This window comes from Pseudorca crassidens, chromosome 3 (genome assembly GCF_039906515.1).
Source record: "Pseudorca crassidens isolate mPseCra1 chromosome 3, mPseCra1.hap1, whole genome shotgun sequence".
In the NCBI taxonomy this organism is placed as follows: domain Eukaryota; kingdom Metazoa; phylum Chordata; class Mammalia; order Artiodactyla; family Delphinidae; genus Pseudorca; species Pseudorca crassidens.
Window position 1 is genome coordinate 122158489 of NC_090298.1, and position 19236 is coordinate 122177724.

The window sequence follows — 19236 nt, forward strand, 5'->3', positions numbered from 1 at the left end:
GACTCCTTCTTACATGGCCTCTGGTTCTTTTGAGATGAGCAACTTCTCTTCTGTAATTAGAATACAAACTTGATGTGACTCTAAAGGTCCTTATCTGATGGATCCAGGAGAAACAGCTCCTCTCTGCTATCTGGGCGGCGGGCCACTTCTCTCAGCTCCAAAACCACTCAGGCTCCTGTTTTGTGAATCCTTGAGCCAGTAAAAGAACACACCTCTCACTGCCCGGCAGTGTCCTTTCTCCAGTGAATACTCTCACTGTAGCCTTTAACCCAATGGGTCTTGAGGCGGCTGTAGGAAAACATCTTTGATGTGTGGATGGAGCAGCTCTGTCTCCATTTATTCCTTTGCCTTTCAGTTTAGCACTCCCTCTCCAGCAGTAACTCCAGAACGGCTTTGCTCAAGTAGACTCCTGCTACTAGAAATGGTCCAGAGACGGATAACTCATTTCACAGCGGCTGCCAAGGAGCTGTCAGACAGTGGTTCTTATGGCCACAGGTCAGATTTAGAGCTGTGACCTCAAGGAAATGCACATGTCTCACATCCCATTAAAAGTAGTTGAGCCAGACAGTGGCCCCCATGGAGTCCATCAACTTTGTTTTGGTTGTCGGGCCGGAGCTGTTATTTGCATTGAGAGAAGAAAAGTTGCAGCCTCCCTTAAAGGCTGGGATTTCACTCAAACTATTTTTCCTGCTCGACAAACACTCATCCATTTACTTCTACCAGTCAAAGAAGAAAAGTTCTAATTCTATGATACAACCCAGAGAACCTAAAGCAAGAGTTAACGCAAGAGAATTCCAGTCTCATTACAGCATCCATATCGACTACTTGCCAGATGGTCTGGAACAGCATGTAGGTTTCTAATTGAGTGGCAGTATCAACAAATGATTGGGAATGCCTGTCTGGAATACTGTGCTGAGAATACTAAATTGGGAAGCAGGCTGGCAGCAGAGCAGGGGTCTGGGGGGGTGGTGGTGGTCAATCAGCAGTGTCTGCCTTAAATGAAGGATTTGGAAAAGACAGCATTATGCCATATATTTACTTACTTTAGTCTGTGTAGATTTTCTTTCTTTCCTGAGCTGTTGTTATAGTCTCCAAATCAGCCTTCCTGCCTATAGGTCTCCACACACCAATGCACATCCCATTCCACTGCCATAGTCAGTAATCCAATGGGCACATCTAACACATCATTCTTCCTATGGCTCACATGGTCCAAGGTCTTAGCATGGTGCATAACACCCTAGACAACTGAGCTCCAGCCAGTTCTCCAGCCACATCTCTCAACACTCCTCACCACAATGCTGTTCTCACATTCCTTGAGATGTCCTTCCTCTTGGCACATGCTACTCTTTTTCTCTGAAATGGCTTTGCCTACCACACTCCTCTTGCTAAATATTACACATCCTTCAAAGCTCAATTAAAGCTTCACCCCTTAGTCTCTCCCTCCAGGATGCCCCAAGACCTTTTGTTCATATAATGGTCCTTTTTATATCACAGTCTTATTAATGATGACCCTTTCACTGCAAGTGATAGAAACCAATTCAAACTGGCTTAAGAAATAAGAAAAATACCAAATTAATAACCTTAAAGAAGGAATGTGCTATTATTCCCTTACGTTAATGAAAAGTTTGGAGATAGAGTCTTCCAACATGACTGGATCAAGATGCTCAATGATGTCTTCACAGATGATTCCTTCATTTCCAGGCATTTTTCTTTGAACTGCCTTAATTCCAGGCAGTTGGGACTACTCTAGCCGCAAGTCTACAGGGAGTTTTCTTCCCTAATAGTTCCAAGAGAAGGCCCAGAATTGAGTCTTATTGGCCTGTGTTAGATCACCTGGCCACCCCTGGACCAAGCATTGTGGTCAAGGGCACAGAATTTGCTGACTGTCCAGGTCTGAGTCAGATTCCACCCCTGAAGCAGGAGGAGTAAACCAACTCCACGCAAACCATATGGACTCAAAGTGGGGAAGATTCGATTCATCAAAGGAAGACAGGGGTGTTAGTTTCCAGAAAAATGAAGCATCTGTTCCAGGAAGGGAAAATATACCATCCACACACTCACATAAAATGATGAATTTGGAGCTTATATGTCTCTTTTCCCCACCAAACGGAGCCCATCACACCTATTCACGGTGCCCAGCGGCAGAGCCTTCAAGGACAATACAAGGACGAGCACTTTTCCTTGACTCTTTGAAAGTGTATGGGAGTTCCATTCCAGCCTTTTGGGAACATGGTTATTAACTGTCTGTGTTTACTGAATATTTCCTCGTTCTGTGAAGCAATTTACGAATCTTGGTGCAGCTTGCAGAGACAAACATTACTTGAGTCCTTGCCTGACAAGCACAGAAGGGAATTTATGTGAAGTGTTCTGTGATACACATTATGTTTACTTGCTAATGAAATTTATTCCAGCTGTTGTGCTTATTTATAGCACACTGATTCAGAACTGATGCAGTCAATAAAAAATGGCTTATATGTGACCAATTTAAAATATTTAAAACCTCTTATTGTAAAAACAAAAGATAAGGGAGTTAAAATGAATAAGAAAAGAGAAGCTTTGTTAATGGCAAGAGACAAAAAAGGAAAAGAAAAAATGTCTAGTGAATACAGATATATATATGCATTGTCCCTGGTCTTTTATTTGAAATCATATTTGATGTTTAAGTCTCAATATGCAAAGAAAATCCCTGATCACTCATGGGTAATCCCTGTAAAGTCTAAGAAGCTTGTCTAAATGTTATCCTTAGAGTTAATACTTTTAGCGGGTTTTTCTTCCTCTGGAACTCCCTAAAGTATCCCATTCTGTGCCTGATGTGGTAGGAAACACACTGGCTTTACAGTTTCTAATTTCTGCATTCAAATTCCAGCCTGCCATGTTCTGGCTCTATTGTCAAGAAAAACCAACTGGCTTTAAAGTATTTTTACATGCATTACAAAGCACACGTGACATTGATTCCAAAGTAGAAATATGGCAACTCAGACACATTTATCTAATGGTGAGAACAACATTTATTTATTTATTTAAGAAACACATATAGCACTTACTTTATGGAAGGGATTATTCTGGTTACTTCATTTACATTTACTCATTTCATCCTTACAACCACCCTTTGACATAGGTACTAATATGATTCCCATTATATAGGTGAGAAAACTGAAGCACAAGCCAGTTAAGTAAACTGCCTAGGATTTCACAGTCAGTAAGTGTTAGAGCCACCAACTGGATACGGGCACCTGACACTGCAGTTTGTGTTTTCGACCGCGTACTAACTGCTTCTCCAGTAAAGTGGCTTTGGAGTGAGGCAGGGCTAGGTTCAAACTCCATCTCCACCACCTACTAACTAGTGACTTGGACAAGTCCTTTCATCTGTCTGATCCTAGATCTTCATCTGTTACATGAAGATAATATCATATAAATCCCCTAGCACCATGCCTTGTACTCAAATGTTAGATTTCTTCCTGCAGACACAAGTAAGCTAACTGTAGACACGCTTAGCATCTAACCCAGCCACTGAGTTGGAATGGCCTTGAGGAACATTTCAAAGGAAAGCACAATTCTAGAAATCACCCAGTGAACTGAGATAGTGACAAAGAGGAAAGAAAAAACAGTATTTCAGGATTGATGCTCAAAAGCAAGTTTTGGTTTTGAGTCATCCAATTCATTTTGGGAATGTCAACCTAGCTTGTGAAATGCCGCCAGTGGTCCAAAAGTCTTCTTAGAATTTCGGGAAAGAAGAACTAGGCTATTGATCTGAACATTCAAGAAATATCAAAGTTGATTCCGTGTTCCCCTGCTACAGATTGAATAAATACTGCCGAAACGATCCCCACATAGTGGTTATCATATGTGTGAACTCCTTCAACAAAAGGCAGGGAGGCCACAGCCAGAGGAAAAATTTTTGGCTTCAGTAACCACTCAGCTGTTACCTGATGACAACCTAATAACCAGATGGAATCATCTGTACAACCAACCTAAATGATTATATTGAAATGGAGCATTAAGGTGGCAAAAAAAAGGATATCCAGGAAGCCTAGGGTACACTTACACATCCTGACAAAACCCCAAGAATCAAAATATATCAGGGTAGAAAAAAAAGAAGTATAGCTATTTATTTGTTTCCAGTTGGCTAGTATATGACCTGTAGACATGGGGCCATATGTAGGTAGTCAGAGCCCATCCTCACTGACCCAAATATGAAAAAGGATTATTATTCATCTCCACAGCAGCAACTTATTGAGCAACTATTTGTTAGGCACTGGACTAAGCATATAAAGGGCACTAAATAATAAAATCTTCACAACTATATTTCAATACAGCAAGTATAACTCTTATCCATATTATAAAGTGGCTCGAAGACAGTAATTAGCCTTCCCAGGTTTACACAGCTAGTTTATTGATTTCAATATTTTTATCTGCAAATAGAAGAAACCTAAGTCTAGGTTTAGACTTCAACCTAAATCTAAGAGGCAAGAGCACTCTCTGGGGTCTCTTAATAAGGACACTAATTCCATTTTTTGAGGGCTCCACCTCATGACCTAATCACCTCCCAAAGACCACACCTCTTAATACCATTGTACTGGGGATTAGGTTTCAACATATGAATTTGGTGGGGGACAGAAACCTTCAGTCTCTAGCAGCCTGTAAGCTCCATGAAAATAGGGATTGATTCTGTGCTTGCTAGTTTGTAGCCCTCGTTTCGATCACACTGCATGGCATATGGCAGGTGGTCAGGAAATACTGGTTGAGCTAAAAAACAAGTTAGAGAAACCAAGAGTTCCACTCTCTTCTTTTAACCTCTTCTCTAATGTTCTGCTTAAGCAGATTCACACCGTGACCCATTAGCTCCTGACTCCCAACTTCTGTCTATTTCCTTCGACTCCACAAATTCCATGGAGTTGGACTCAGCACTTTTTAATACACGCACGGTGTGCCCGGATCTCATGGGCTAGGTCTAGAAAACAACTATAGTTTTCTCAAGGTTTTAAAATGTACTGTAGATAATAAATAAGCAAACAAGTAAACAAATTAGCACTATGGTGCATAATTAAGAGCTCAAGTTCTGCAATATACAATAATGAAATCTTCACATATCAAACGTGTAGCTGGGTTGGTTACATAATCTCTTTGAGCGTCAGTAATCTCAGCATAAAATGGGGATAATGATATTAATCTTATAATATTTTTGTAGATATTCAGTAAGTTAGTATATGCAAAACTTTTAGCCCAGAAATGGAAACTATATTTAACAAATAAAATTCCTATAACTACAAAGATATTCTTCTCAGAAACGTTGCTTCTATAAAGAGCCAAACTCTTTAATAAAATGATGGGCTGACTTGAGGTAAAAGGGGTTAAGAACTATTGCTGTAGGGATTCCAGGCAGCCGACGTAGCTACTATGAATAATTCATACAACAAAGTGCCTCTTTTTTTGAACTCAGTCTATGTTGAGCTCCAGGGGAAATTTTAGGTCCAACAGAGGAGTGAAACCAAGGTCAATTCTCCCATTTTGCAGAACCCAGTCATAGATTAGTTTCCTTTCATTAAAACCTTTGCTGCGTTAGTGAAATAAGTCAGACAGAGAAAAACAAATACTGTAGGATATCACTTATATATGGGATCTAAAAAAAGCTAAACTCATAGAAAGAGAGATTAGAATGGTAGTTTCCATGGGCTGCGGGATGTGGAAATGAAGAGATGTTATCAAAGGGTACAAACTTCCTACTGTAAGAAGAATGAGTTCTGGGGATCAAATGTACAGCATAGTGATAATAGTTAATAATACTGTATTCTATACTTGAAGGTTGCTAAGAGAGTAGACCTTATATGTTCTCACCACACAGAAGAACTGGTAATTATGTGGCATGATGCAGGTGTGAGCTAATGCTATGGTGGTAATCATATTGCAATATATAAGCAGATTAAATCAATACATCGTGCACCTTAAACTTACATGATGTTATACGTCAATTATATCTCAATAAAGCTGAAGGAAAACCCCTTTGCTGTATGAATTAACTTACTTGCTTCTGCTCTATTAAAACTTGATATTATTCTGCCACTTATTTTTAACAACAAAAAGCAGTTGTAAACAGAAGAATTCTGCAGGTCTTCTTTCTCATGTTAGCTTTATATCACAAGAAAACTCAAGAAGAATGTTTTCCAGTGTCTGTGGCTGAGTCTATGGCATATAAATCGTTCACCAGCGTCTCACACGCATGCAGACATTGCTAATCAGAGTATTCTTTACCACTAAAACCCACATTCAAATTTCTTAATCCTTCTCAACACAGAGCTCCAGAAGCTACACCACTCAATCACATTTGATGTGTGAGGTGTAACCTATTTTCCCTACTGGACTTAAGGAAATGTTATATCAGAAACCAGAAATCAAGTTATCACAGTAAGAAACACAAGTGTGTGGGCTTCCCTGGTGGCGCAGTGGTTGAGAGTCCACCTGCCGATGCAGGGGACACGGGTTCGTGACCCGGTCTGGGAAGATCCCACATGCCACGGAGCGGCTGGGCCCGTGAGCCATGGCCGGTGAGCCTGCGCGTCCGGAGCCTGTGCTCCGCAACAGGAGAGGCCACAACAGTGAGAGGCTCGCGTACCGCAAAAAAAAAAAAAAAAAAAAAAATTCACCACTGAGCATGACAGTTGCCCTTTGGAAAATCTGGCCTTTCAGATGAAATTCTGCATCAACCATAAATTCTCCTTTCCTAAGTTTACTCTGCCTTACATTCCATAGACTTTTAGTATAATCCACAGGCTTCCAAATTTAGATAAGCAAAATCACCTAGAGAACATTTTTTCAAAATTTCAGAGCCTCATCCCAACTCTACTAAACCAGGATCTCTATGGGTGGTGTCCTCTATCCTGTATTTTTAACAAATTCCCGGTGACTCTGACGGAGCCAGCTCAGGACTTACCCTGGTACCAGAATTTAAACCAGTAGTGCTCAAGCTTTTAAAATCCATGCCCCCTTTTGATAAACATAAAGCTCTTGTACCTACCTTTAATGTTCTTCATACAAGCATTAGAATTTAAAGAACTTAAGAACTTTTTCTCCTAACTGTATATCAATGCCACCTCACCTCTCCAAGATTCCCCACCCAAACCTTGGGTTGATCCTCAAATTATTTCGTGAATATTAATTCAAAATAGTTTAAGCAACCTTAAAACAAATATTTTGTCATATTTCTTTCATCAACTTCTTCATTGCCTTTAGTATCACAACTTGACAGGATAATTAATTCTTTCATTCAAGCACTATTTACTGCGTACCTGATATGTGCCAGTCATTGTGCTAAGGAAACAACTGTTAAGTAAGACAAGGTCTCTGCTCTTGGGGAAACTACATCCTAGCACACAAAGACAATCAATAATCAATATAAGGTAGTGATGAATTTCATAAAGATAATAAAATAGGTCTATATAATCAGTTGAAGTTGGAAGTGGTCTCTACTTTAGAAAGGGTATTCTAGAAAGATCTTTAGGAAGAGATAACATTTGAGCTGAGACTCTGAACAATGAAAATAACCCAGTTATGATCTGGTAGAGGGAATGTTCCAAGTAGAATACGTTCCAAGTAGAGGGAAATGCAAACACAGAGCCCTGGCACAAAACACTGTATTCAAGAATGGAAAGAAGACCGGTATGAGCATGTTGAGGATGAGGAAGCATGGCACCCGTAATCTTCTGAGGCACTCATTTATATTTGGTTGCTGTTGATGTATGAAAATGGAAAGCAGGGATTCCCTGGCAGTTCAGGATTTCGCACTTTCACTGCCACGGCCCTGGGTTCAAACCCTGGTTGGGGAACTAAGATCCTGCAAGCTGCACAGGGCAGCCAAAAAAAAAAAAAGAAGAAGAAGAAAATGGAAAGTGTAAATATCAATTCCACTCCCAAACATCAAGAAGGTAACCAAGTGTGAGTGATAACTAACAACGTTATGTTTCAGAAACTAAAGCAAAGTTGCCAGATTCCTAGAAGACCCCTTCCCACCTAGTCTCAGGCTTTTATGGTTGGGAGAGTCGCGGCAAGGGAGTTAAAATTAGGAAAGTGGAAGGTTCCTCAGCCCAAGGGAAATACTGAAAATAACAAGTTGTGGTCTCAGGAATCACAGCAAGAGATCTTCAAGCCCATGATGAACTGAAAAAAGGTGGACCCACCTACCTTCAGGGGCCAAGAAGATGAACAAGTTCATCAAGAGGCAGCAGAATAGAATGAGGTCTAGAGAGCCCGTCCCAAGTACAGAGGACTGCTAAGATCTATGGAGACTTTTCTCACCCTAGGAAGGGTTAGAGGTCTCTAGAACACTGAAACTGAATTTCTCTCCTAGGGAAATGGGGAGATCAGAGAAGGCAATATAAATCAAAGAAATAAAGTAATGTGACCTTCTTTGCACTTGAGATTCATGCATGAAAATTCATTCTAAATAAAGTAATAACTAAAATTAAACCAAAAAATTAAAAAGGTTACTCTGTGCTTGGTGTTTCCTGTGTCTAATTTCCAATCCTTTTACAGTCATCCCACTAGAGAAGTAATATCACTCCTCCTCACCCCCAGTTTGCAGATGGGGACATTGAGACTCGGATTAAGCTCTCCTAAGGTCTTGGCTAATAAACTATAAAGTCGCTTAGCTAGTAGCACTAAACACAGTGCTGGCACATTGCCAGTACTAGTATATTTATTTGATCAATTAATTGGCCAGTTGAAGAATCTCTGACTCAAAGAGTTTTGAACTAATAATTAGTTGGTCTGTTTTACTATGGGTCACGAAAATGACTCACATGTTTAGCATATATGATTTAGAAATCTACTATGTATAAGGCACTATCATCAGTCAGAGACAGGGAAATAAGACAGACACTGTCCTCAGCAAACAGCAGTCTATCTGTAGATAAGAGCACACAAACAAGCATAAGGAAGTAAAATAGACTAGAAGTGCAAAGCTCTTCTTTGGAAATTTGAAAGAGGGAAAGATCACTTTCACCCTTGGACACCAAGGAGAACTCTCTGCAGAAGAGGCATGCGACAGGAAGGTAGTTTTAGGTTCCCAATTATCTTGTGTCTTTGAGTATCATTAACAGACCTAATTAATTCAGAACAACCCAACCTTCTTTTTCCCTCAGCAACAGGGTTTTACTTGAATTATATAGATAGCTTCGTCAATTCTAGTATTTACACAGCCCGAGTGAAGCCCGTTTGTTCCAAAGAAAGAAGTAATGAACTTCAACAGATACTGACCTCTTATGGCTTATGTTAGCCTGCTGCGTGGATTCCAAGAAAATATAAAATTATGTCAAATTACTTATGTACAAATGCATTACCTATATCATGACCTGTCCCTCAATTTCTTTTTCTGCCAAATGCGCCCCACCCACTGGGGCTGGGGACAGGATGGGGGCCTGTAGTCATGTCCATGTCACATGACTCTTCACCACCACAGCTGATTGGACCCAGCCTGGAATAATTCATCGTGTCTCTTTCAGCAATAGAATTGGGGCACAGTGTGAGCTTCTTTTTGTAGCTCAAACAGCAAAGACGGACATTTGGGAATATGGAATGCCTTATCCTGGCATGAACACACGAGAAAAGACAACTGGTTGAGAGAGAAAGAAAAAAGAAAAAAAACAAATATGAAGAAACAACCAGAGGCACAAGAAGAAAGAGAGAATTATTACCAACTGCCTTGGCTCCTAAAGATTTTTCTGGCTCCTGGATCTACAATAAATTCTGAGATTCTTACAATAAATTCTCCTTTGTTTGTTTAAGCTAGTTGGAGTGTTTCTACTACGTGTAACCAGAGCATTGATACTCACAAGGGACCGGAGAAGGGGGGAATGTATAACACAGACCAAGTATGGGAGAAATCACTTTGTTCCATTTGCCTAAGCAAACAAAAGCAATCCCACACAAAAGTGACAGATCACGAGATGTCACATCCCAGCACACAACAGCAGGCCCTGCGTGCTTTTATGGGGGGCTATGACAGCCTGCACCCCACTAGGTCTGGGAAGGCACTGTGCCTTCCACACCCTGGTGATCACAGCAATTTGATAGCAGAGTCTAATGAATCCCACAGTTGGGGTTGGGATGCTTTTGTCTGCTTCAGCAGTGGAGAAAGCCCAGCTGGCTTCTTCATTCAGGTACTGGAAAAAAAGAACACAGGAAGAAGCTGGCTTCCCAGGTCAAAAACAATTACTGAAAATTCTATCCAAGGGTCACTTCCAAAAACACAACATGCAAGTAGGTAGGAAACGGAGCTGTGAGCAAAAACTTCTGAGCATCAGTCCCCCTCAGAGAATAAATCTTACCTCTACTGAGATAAAATTTTTCTCCCTTTCCTTTGCTTCCACTTCATGACATGGCCCTCTATCTTGTCTGTTTCCTGAATTTTCTTGGCTACATATCATGGTTGTTTGTCTTCACTCTTCTACCCGAAGATAAACACTCAGCGAGTAGGATCCAGGTCAAGCTCATTTCTAGACTTGCCAAAGTGCATAGCATAGTGCCGGGTACCGAAAACATGCTTGGTGGTAAATGTTTAAGGACACAGGCTCTGCCACTGACTACCTGTGTGACCTTGGGAAATTTTCTCAACTTATCCATGCCTTATTTTCCTTACTTATAAAAGAGCAATCATATTCCCTTGTTCTCTGGATTACGGTTAAGTGAAAACTAAGACATATGTAAAATGTCGTGCATGAGATAAACACACTACAAATGAGAGCTATTGTTAGTAGGTACTGGCCTGAGAAGTGCAGAACCAGACTGTGCCCCCTTCTCTCCCACATATTGTATTATCACTGTTATACCTGGTTTTTATTTCAACCCCAGAAGTGCCCCAGTAGCAAGGATACAACCATTCCTCCAGGAGAGGGAGATAGGCTAGGAAGAAAGCAACCACACCAGATAAGTACACATGATCAATAAACAGTAAAGGACTGCATTGTGCCCAGCTTTGAAATGTGCAAAAATTACACCTGCTCGTGCCAAGTTAGTAGCAGCTTCCAAGTGCCTGATGCTACATTCATCACCACGTCCCAGAAAGATGCTGACTGAAGGTTTTCAAAAACTTCAAAAGACTCTTGCAATAATTGCATATTCATTAGACAAATTAGTTCTAGATTATTTTTAAAACCATAACTTTAAAAAAAAGAGCAACAAAGAATTCAAGAGAATTATGCAGCAGTGGTGTTTAGAATATAAAAATGTAGAATACTATTCATTCTCTCTGAAAGCATTAAATGGTAAAAAAAAAAAAAAAAAAATAGAGGGATGGAGAAGAGAAACTAAAAATAAAAAGCCACACAGAGAAAAAAAATATCTTTATGAAATTCAGCCCTTGGTAAGTATATAGAATTTTTCTATTAGTTGGGGTTGGGGGGAAATGTACAAAGTGTTTCCACCTCTAATGAGGAAACACATTGGGAAAACAAGGACTCTCATCATAATATTACATTGGCTGAAGTGGTGATTAACCAGTGTGACCCCTAAAACAAGTATCTGCTGGGATCTTGTTCACTGCGGAGCCATAATCTGGTATAACAGACCGGGCTCCGTTTTTTTTCAGACTCCATTATTCCCAAAATAAGCAGCTGCCACTTCACCCAGATGTGTTAAACGGGGTAGAAAGTCAGGAAAAGTAAACAAAAGCCACCAATGGCGCATCAGGTGGCTGACAGCTTCCGGCCTTGAAGTGCATTACAAAATGGAAAAACAAGTCCGAGAACATGGGGCCAGGCAGCGTTCTCCGTGACAGGAGCGGTGAGGAGCGCAGACGCTAGTATTTGCCACGTGTGAAGGTTACATGCCGCGCTCCACTCCCGAGGCCACATGGGTGCAATATTAAGGTATAAATTAAAGAGCCCAGCAGTAGTTCCTGTTACTTGCCAGTGCCCACTGAGGTTGATCACTTCACCGTATGCCAAAGGCTGGCTGCCTTGCTACCTGGCAGAAAAATGAAAGCCGTCTCTTCCAAAACCAACCCCATCTTCTATGATTATAAGCATACTGCTACGTTCTGGGACTAGTGCAAGAGGTGGAAATTGAAAAAAATGATCATAGAATTAAATTTATGATTACAAAGTGTAGCTAGTGCTCCCAGGGAGAGAACAGAGAGCCATCTACCAGCATCATTTACATTGGCGGAAGGGGAACAGGCAGAGAATACCAGTATTTCTAGGTAGTATGGCTTAGTGGTTAAGAACCCTGGCCCTGGTGTTCAAAAGATTTATATTTGGGCCCAATTCCGCCACTTTCTAGCTCTGTGACTTTGACTTCAGCCAAGCCATCTCCTCCTCCAAATTTCAGTCCCCTTGTTTGCAAAATGGGAATAAGAATACCAGGACAGTATCTCAAGATGTAAGGATGTAATCCACATTGCCTCTAGAATTTAGTAAGCACTTACTAAAATTCTTGTTATTATCAGACATGATAGTCCAAAATATATCACACTGGTGTATTAGTTTCCTAGGGCTGGCATACAATGCCACAGACTGGGTGGTTTAAACAAAAGAAATATATTTTCTCACAGCTCTGGAGGTGTCAACAAAGTTGGTTTCTCTTGGGGCCTCTCCCCTTGGCTTGCAGATGGCTGCCTTCCCACTGTGTCCTCACAGGGTCTCTCCTCTGTGTGTGCACATCCTTGATGTGTCTCTGTGTGTACAGATTTCCTCTTCCTAGAAGGACAACAGGTGGATTGGATTAAAGTCCACTCCAGTGTCTCACTTTAACTTAATCACCTCTTTAAAGGCCCTATCTCCAAATATAATCACATTCTGGGGTACTAGGGATTAGGGCTTCAAAAAAATGATTTGGAGGGAATACAATTCAGCCCATAACAACCAGTTTAACACGGGAGCTGACCAATCAGAAAAGATGCTGCTTAACCACTGGCCAATCAGAATAGATGCTGACTGTACAACACCAGCATAGTGAACTGATGCAAATGGGTTACTGTTACTGTTATGATTATTATCATTCACTGTGTTTTAACACTACCTCTACTCAGGGTAAGTCAGGTTTTTAGGCAGAGTGATCCAATGTTTCTGAAAGGTGAGATTTCAGGAGGCAAAGCAACCTTCAACCAGCGTGAGCTCCTATACCCCACCTCTTCCTGAAACTGGACAAATGCCCAGAGCCTTTGGAAACTACTTTGTGAGAAGAGGCAGGAGGAAACAGTGACAGGTGGAGGAGCAGGGAGGGCACAGGAGACTGAGATTTGAAAACAAAGACTAGGAGGAAGACATTTAAGTGGAGAGAGGAAAAATTCCATGCAAAGAGCTAAGACATCCCAGACAGAGGAGACCTCAGCAGGCCCATCTCCAGCTTTGGTTCTAGCCCAGGGTTGACCAGTCAGAACTTTCACAAGGTCAAGATACATTCTTCTTGGCATACCTCCTTCATGTCATCCTACCAAAAAAGATTCTTTTCTTCTTTACCCAAATGACCACTTTTGTTATCCTACTGTGTTGTGTCAGACAGAAAGTTGTAGAAGAAGAAAAAAAAAACCTAATATAATATACCCATCACCTTCTTCTCCATCAGCTCCTTCTCCCTCTCCTTCTTCTCCTCGGTCAGCCTTTATTCTGTGCTCATGATGTGTAGCATAGTGTTTCTCACTTTTGCCTTCATTTAATCCTCATAATCTCAATAGCTCTGTTCTTTATCATAGGATAAACTATTTGTTACACAAGACAAAAAGACAACCTACGGACTAGGAGAAAGTATTTGCAAACAATGCGACCAAAAAGGGCTTAATTTCCAAAATATACAGACAGTTCATACAACTCAGTAACAAAAACAAACAAAAACACCCAACCTAATCAAAAAATGGGCAGAAGACCTAAATAGATATTTCTCCAAAAAAGACATACAGATGGCCAACAGGCACATGAAAAGATGCTCAACATCACTAATCGCTAGAGAAATGCAAATCAAAACTACAATGAGGTATCACCTCACACTGGTCAGAATGGCCATCATTAAACTGCTGTACAGCAGAAATTAACACAATATTGTAAATCAACTATAATTCAATTTAAAAAAAAAGTCTACAAATAACAAATGCTGGAGAGGGTGTGGAGAAAAGGGAACCATCCTACACTACTGGTGGGAATGTAAATTGGTACAGCCACTGTGGAGAACAGTATGGATGTTCCTTAAAAAACTAAAAATAGAGCTACCATATGATCCAGCAATGCCACTACTGGGCATATATCTAGAAAAAAACTCTAATTCAAGAAGATACATGCGCCCACCTCTGTCCATTGACAGACGAATGGATAAAGAAGATGTGGTACACATATAATATGGAATATTACTCAGCCATAAAAAAGAATGAAATAATGCCATTTGCAGCAACACGGATGCAACTAGAGATTATCATACTAAGTAAAGTCAGAAAGAGAGAGACAAATACCATATGATGGTTATATGTGATTACATGATGGTTATATTTCCACTTATATGTGGAATCTAAAATATGACACAAACGAACTTATCTACAAAACAGAAACAGACTCACAGACACAGAGAACAGACTTGTGGTTGCCAAGGAGAAGGAGAGTGGGGAACGGATGGAGTGGGAGTTTGGGGTTAGCGGATGCAAACATATATACAGAATGGATAAACAACAAGGTCCTACTGTATAGCACATGGGACTATATTCAACATCCTGTGATAAATCATAATGGAAAAGAAAAGTGTCTGTTACAGAGCAAACTACTCATTTAAACCTACCGGCTCTACCTCCCTTCCATGTCTGATTATGCGCCTCCCTGCAGCATCCTGTGCTTAGCCTACGTAAGCACTTCACCCATACCCCACACACATAGAATTATAAGTTCCCTGAGGATAGGAACCATATCTGAGCAATTCACCTGCTAAATCCACTACCTAACACAGTGCCTGGCTTACAATGCTGTATGCAATACGCAATTTTGAATGAATGTTTACAATATGAATAAACAAACCATCTATCTGTATCACTTCTCACCAATAAGACACATAAGATGTGAAATATTTCCCCTCACGGCCCACCCCCACCATGTCCTGTACCATCAAGAGCTAAGTGGGGTAAGGGTCTTCCCCCAGCCCCACCTAGTGCCATCCTCCTAATCCCACGTTTGAAAGAGCAGAAGAAATGCTGATCTAGAATTGAGAAAGCTGTGAAAAGGCAGAGTTCATTTAGGGCTGGTTTGGAAAAAAATTTTTTTAACATCTGGACCAATTTTAAAATGTACTTGAGTTCCAGTTCAAGGAATGGGAAGAAGAACATGGGCTCGGAACACCAATTACTTGCCCCTTTGTCTCTCCCATTTCTTTGAGAAAATTTAGTGAGCTAACTCCTAATATGCCAATATCATAATATACCCAACATTTGGGTAAATTATAGATTATGTGCAGCAACTCTTCAGCTTTTAAAAAGAATTTTCCAAATAAAAAAAAAGTTTTTTTTTTTAATTTTAGTGCGGTTTGTTCAACGTCCTACAGTTTTGAAAAATACATCATAAGAGAACTGATACGGTCTTATGGTATTTTACCCATATTTGGTCTAATTTCCCTCATGTTTTTCCCAGCTGCTCTATTAAAGCAGGACAAATTGTCACCTTGAGAGATGAAGACAAAAAGAAAAGTAATAAAATAACTACAGATTTTTTTAATTGTCACTCAGCCCTGGAGATGCTAGATGACAACCAAGGAAACAGCTAGGTTTACCTGGGAGGAGGTGTTCTCTCTGCCTATTACCATTCCAGTGCTGCTGTTATTTAACAACCTGGCTGTGTTAACAGGGCTGTTCTTCTGGGTGTGGAACTATAGGGTCTGACCTCCAAGTTTCCTGGCAGCTTTTAAGAGGAAAGTGTACATGACAGAGGGTCAGTCTAAACTCTGTCATTTGCTGGCTGCATGGCCTTAAAAAGCACATTGTCATAAAAACAATCAGACAAACCTAAATTGAGTATTCCATAAAACAACTGGCCTGGACTCTGCAAAAATTTCAATGTCATGGAAGTCAGTGGAAGGCTGAGGAAGTATTCTAAAGTAAAGGCAACTAAAGAGACATGACAACTGAACGTAATGTGTGATCCTGGACTGGATCCTGGATTAGGTGGGAGAAAAAAATGCTATAAAGGACAATATAAAATCAACTGACAAAACTGTTATTCTTTTATTTATTGACGTGTTACTGTTTCAGATTTTTCCTCTCCCAGTAGAAACTCCATGAAGAAAAGAACGTTTTTAAAATTTATTTGCATGTAGATCACTAGCATTTAGGAGATGTTCAATGATGTTTTTTTTCTTATTATTCATCAATTTTGTACACATCAGTGTACAATGATGGTTTTTGAATGGATGAAAAAATGAATGAATAAGTGGGATCAGACCTGCCAATCCAATCATTCTCCACAAATTACCAATACTGTCTCAGCTCTGGGCTAGACACTTCAAATCTACTACCTCATTTAGCTCTCTTCAAATAAAATGAAGTAGATGCTGTCAGCCCCATTTTACAGATTAAGAATCTAAGAATCTCACCAAGGTCCCTAACTCTATCGGGAGTTAGGGGCAAAAACCAAGACTTGAACCAACTTCTGACTCCAAAGTCTTTGTTCTTTCATTGCATGGTGCAGCCTCAGGAAAGCAAAGCACATTCAATTTCCTCTGATCTGATGCCGCTCATTAGCATCCTGAAATCATCTGTGTAAGAACTTGACAAGGTTTCATTTTCTTCTGCCGCTTGTCTCTGACACAACGCCTTCAGCGGCTGTGGGTGACAGGAAGGCTTTTAACCCGGTGAATCAATGGCCGATCCCGGTCTACCTCCAACACTGCAGTGACATATGGCAGCCTCAGAGTCATCTCAGGTCTTTAAGGCATCTTGTTTGTTGCCCTTAAGTCCCACTTTGGCAATTTTCACAACATTAGCCTTGTCCTTTGGATGGGAGATGGAACCTTCGGTAATCATTTAGGGCATGACTTGCATCAGCAGTAATGGTAGCTGGATTTTTGTCCTTGCTCCAGAAAAGTAAAAAGAAAGCATTGAGATTTTCTAAGGAAGTCCTTGTCAAATATTTATTAAGCTACCTATTGAGTTCCAGGTACTGCTTTCAAGGAGCCTGCAGTCCAGTGGGGAAAAAAGGCAAACAATTAAACGAATGCCATCTGAAGGAACGTATAGGCTACCATGGGAAAGGGGGAGAAATCAATAAAGCCTTCCCAGTGGAAATGACGTCTCCGCTGGCATCTAAAGGATATGTGAGTTACCCAGATAAAAGGGTAGAAGTTACCAGAGTCCTTAGCAGAAGGAACTGTACATTCAATGGCCTGAAGGTGACGGCATAGCACACCAGAAGAATTTAAGGACATTCCACGTGCCTAGAATTTAGGTGCAACACTGGGACAGCAAGAGGGTTTAGACTTTATCCTAAGGGCAATGGGAAGCCAATATTAACTTTCCATTAGGATGATCTGTGGGCTTAGTTCAAATGATGGCGAGACAACATACGTAGACAGAAGGGGGCTGCTTCAGTCAGGGTCTAGATAGGAAACAGAGCCCCCACCAGTTATTTTGAAAGATAATTTAATATGGAGAATTATTTGCCAGATGTTGGAAGACTGAAAATACCAAAAGGAGACACTGGTATTGTAAACATAATAGTAACTTCAGGAAGTAGTGACCACTTCAAAGGCTAGAGAAGCAAAGAGAAGAGGTTGGTATTACTAAAATATAAAAGCTTAGAGGAGGGGTGCTGCAGAGTTCCACCCAAATCTGAGGAGAGGATACTGCCTGGGTGGTGCTCATTTCTCAGAAGTTAGAAGACCTGACAGAGCTGGAATTTAGACAAAGGCTGGCTGGCAGGTACTGATGTCTGAGAAGGCACCATGAGGCAGGTTCTGAGTGTTAGAAAAACAACCTGGAACCAACTGCTGCTACTAGAAGCAAGTGTATGGGCAAGGTGAAGCATTGCTGGGTTACATTAACAGGAAGGAGAAAGCCCTTCTTCCTGCCCCAGGTTCATAGTTTCTTCTGGAATGTGCTGCAGCTACATAACAACCACAAGTGGAGAGCTTGTTTGAATTTGGAAGTACTGCATCGAAAAGCAGAGTACAGACAGAAATGGGTCCTCGTAATACCATGTAGCCCTGAGCTGCAACTAAAAGCAAATCCACGGTCAGGATTCTTCAATTAGGTAAACCACTCAATTTTCTTTCTCTGTTTAAGCCATTTGGAGTGAGGTTTTCCTTCACTTGCTACAAAAACAAAACAACAAAAAATACAATATAGTACATAAAGATACTGATGCAGCACCACTCTTTCTCTATTTGCAAAATAACCTTTTCTTGCCCTCCTTTTGGATCACAGTACTGGCAGGAAAATGACTTCACACAATAGAAAATACCTCTATTAAACATAATGAAAATCATTTAACTTCACTAGTCAACAAAGAAACGCAAACTTCAATGAGAATGATCTCAGCTCAATTAAAATTGCCCCCCCCAAAAAAATCTTTAAAGATGACAATAACCAACTCTAACACAGTTCTGATGAAACAAATACACTTATGCATATGACCATATAAGTGGATATAGCTGGGCTTCCCTGGTGGCGCAGTGGTTGACAGTCTGCCTGGCGATGCAGGGGACACGGGTTCGTGCCCTGGTGCGGGAAGATCCCACATGCCGCAGGAGCGGCTGGGCCCGTGAGCCATGGCCGCTGAGCCTGCCTGTCTGGAGCCTGTGCTCCGCAACAGGAGAGGCCCCAGGAGTGAGAGGCCCGCGTACCGCAGCAAAAAAAAAAAAAAAAAAAAAGGATATAGCTATTTTGGAAATCATATTGTAATATGGTCTAAAGCTTTGACCCAGTAATCATACTCTTATAAATGTATCCTAAGAAAATAATTGCAGAGACCATTCTCTACCTTGCTTAACCCTCCTCATCTAACTATAGTTCAGCGATGTCCTATTTAAAGACTAATTAGTAAAAGTGTACACCATACTTTACATATAGTAGAATGTAGAATACAGTGTTCCTACTCATTTTCAGGACTCTGAATAATATTTCTGTGTATACTAATGAAGCTCAACTTTTTCTTGGAGGGGAGGGTGGGTAGTTTATAGTAATCTTATCAAATCTCTTTTGCATATAACCATTACTTAAATCTTGCATTGTAAGTGAGTTCTTTACATGTTTATAGCTCATCTCGTCAAGAAGACTGGAAGTTCCTT

General features: G+C 40.7%; 1 protein-coding gene across 4 annotated transcripts in view; it reads right to left on the reverse strand.

Moving 5' to 3' along the window:
• PRELID2 (PRELI domain containing 2) overlaps window positions 1-19236 on the reverse strand; it is a 705022-nt gene that overhangs the window by 555375 nt on the left and 130411 nt on the right. For 3 of the 4 annotated variants that reach the window (XR_010942158.1, XR_010942160.1, XR_010942161.1), the window contains exon 7: window positions 12540-12686. The exons of the other annotated variant lie outside the window; for it this stretch is intronic. The gene's annotated coding sequence lies outside the window, so the exon portion shown is untranslated. The remainder of the gene's footprint in view (window positions 1-12539; window positions 12687-19236) is intronic. 4 annotated transcript variants of the gene reach the window in all.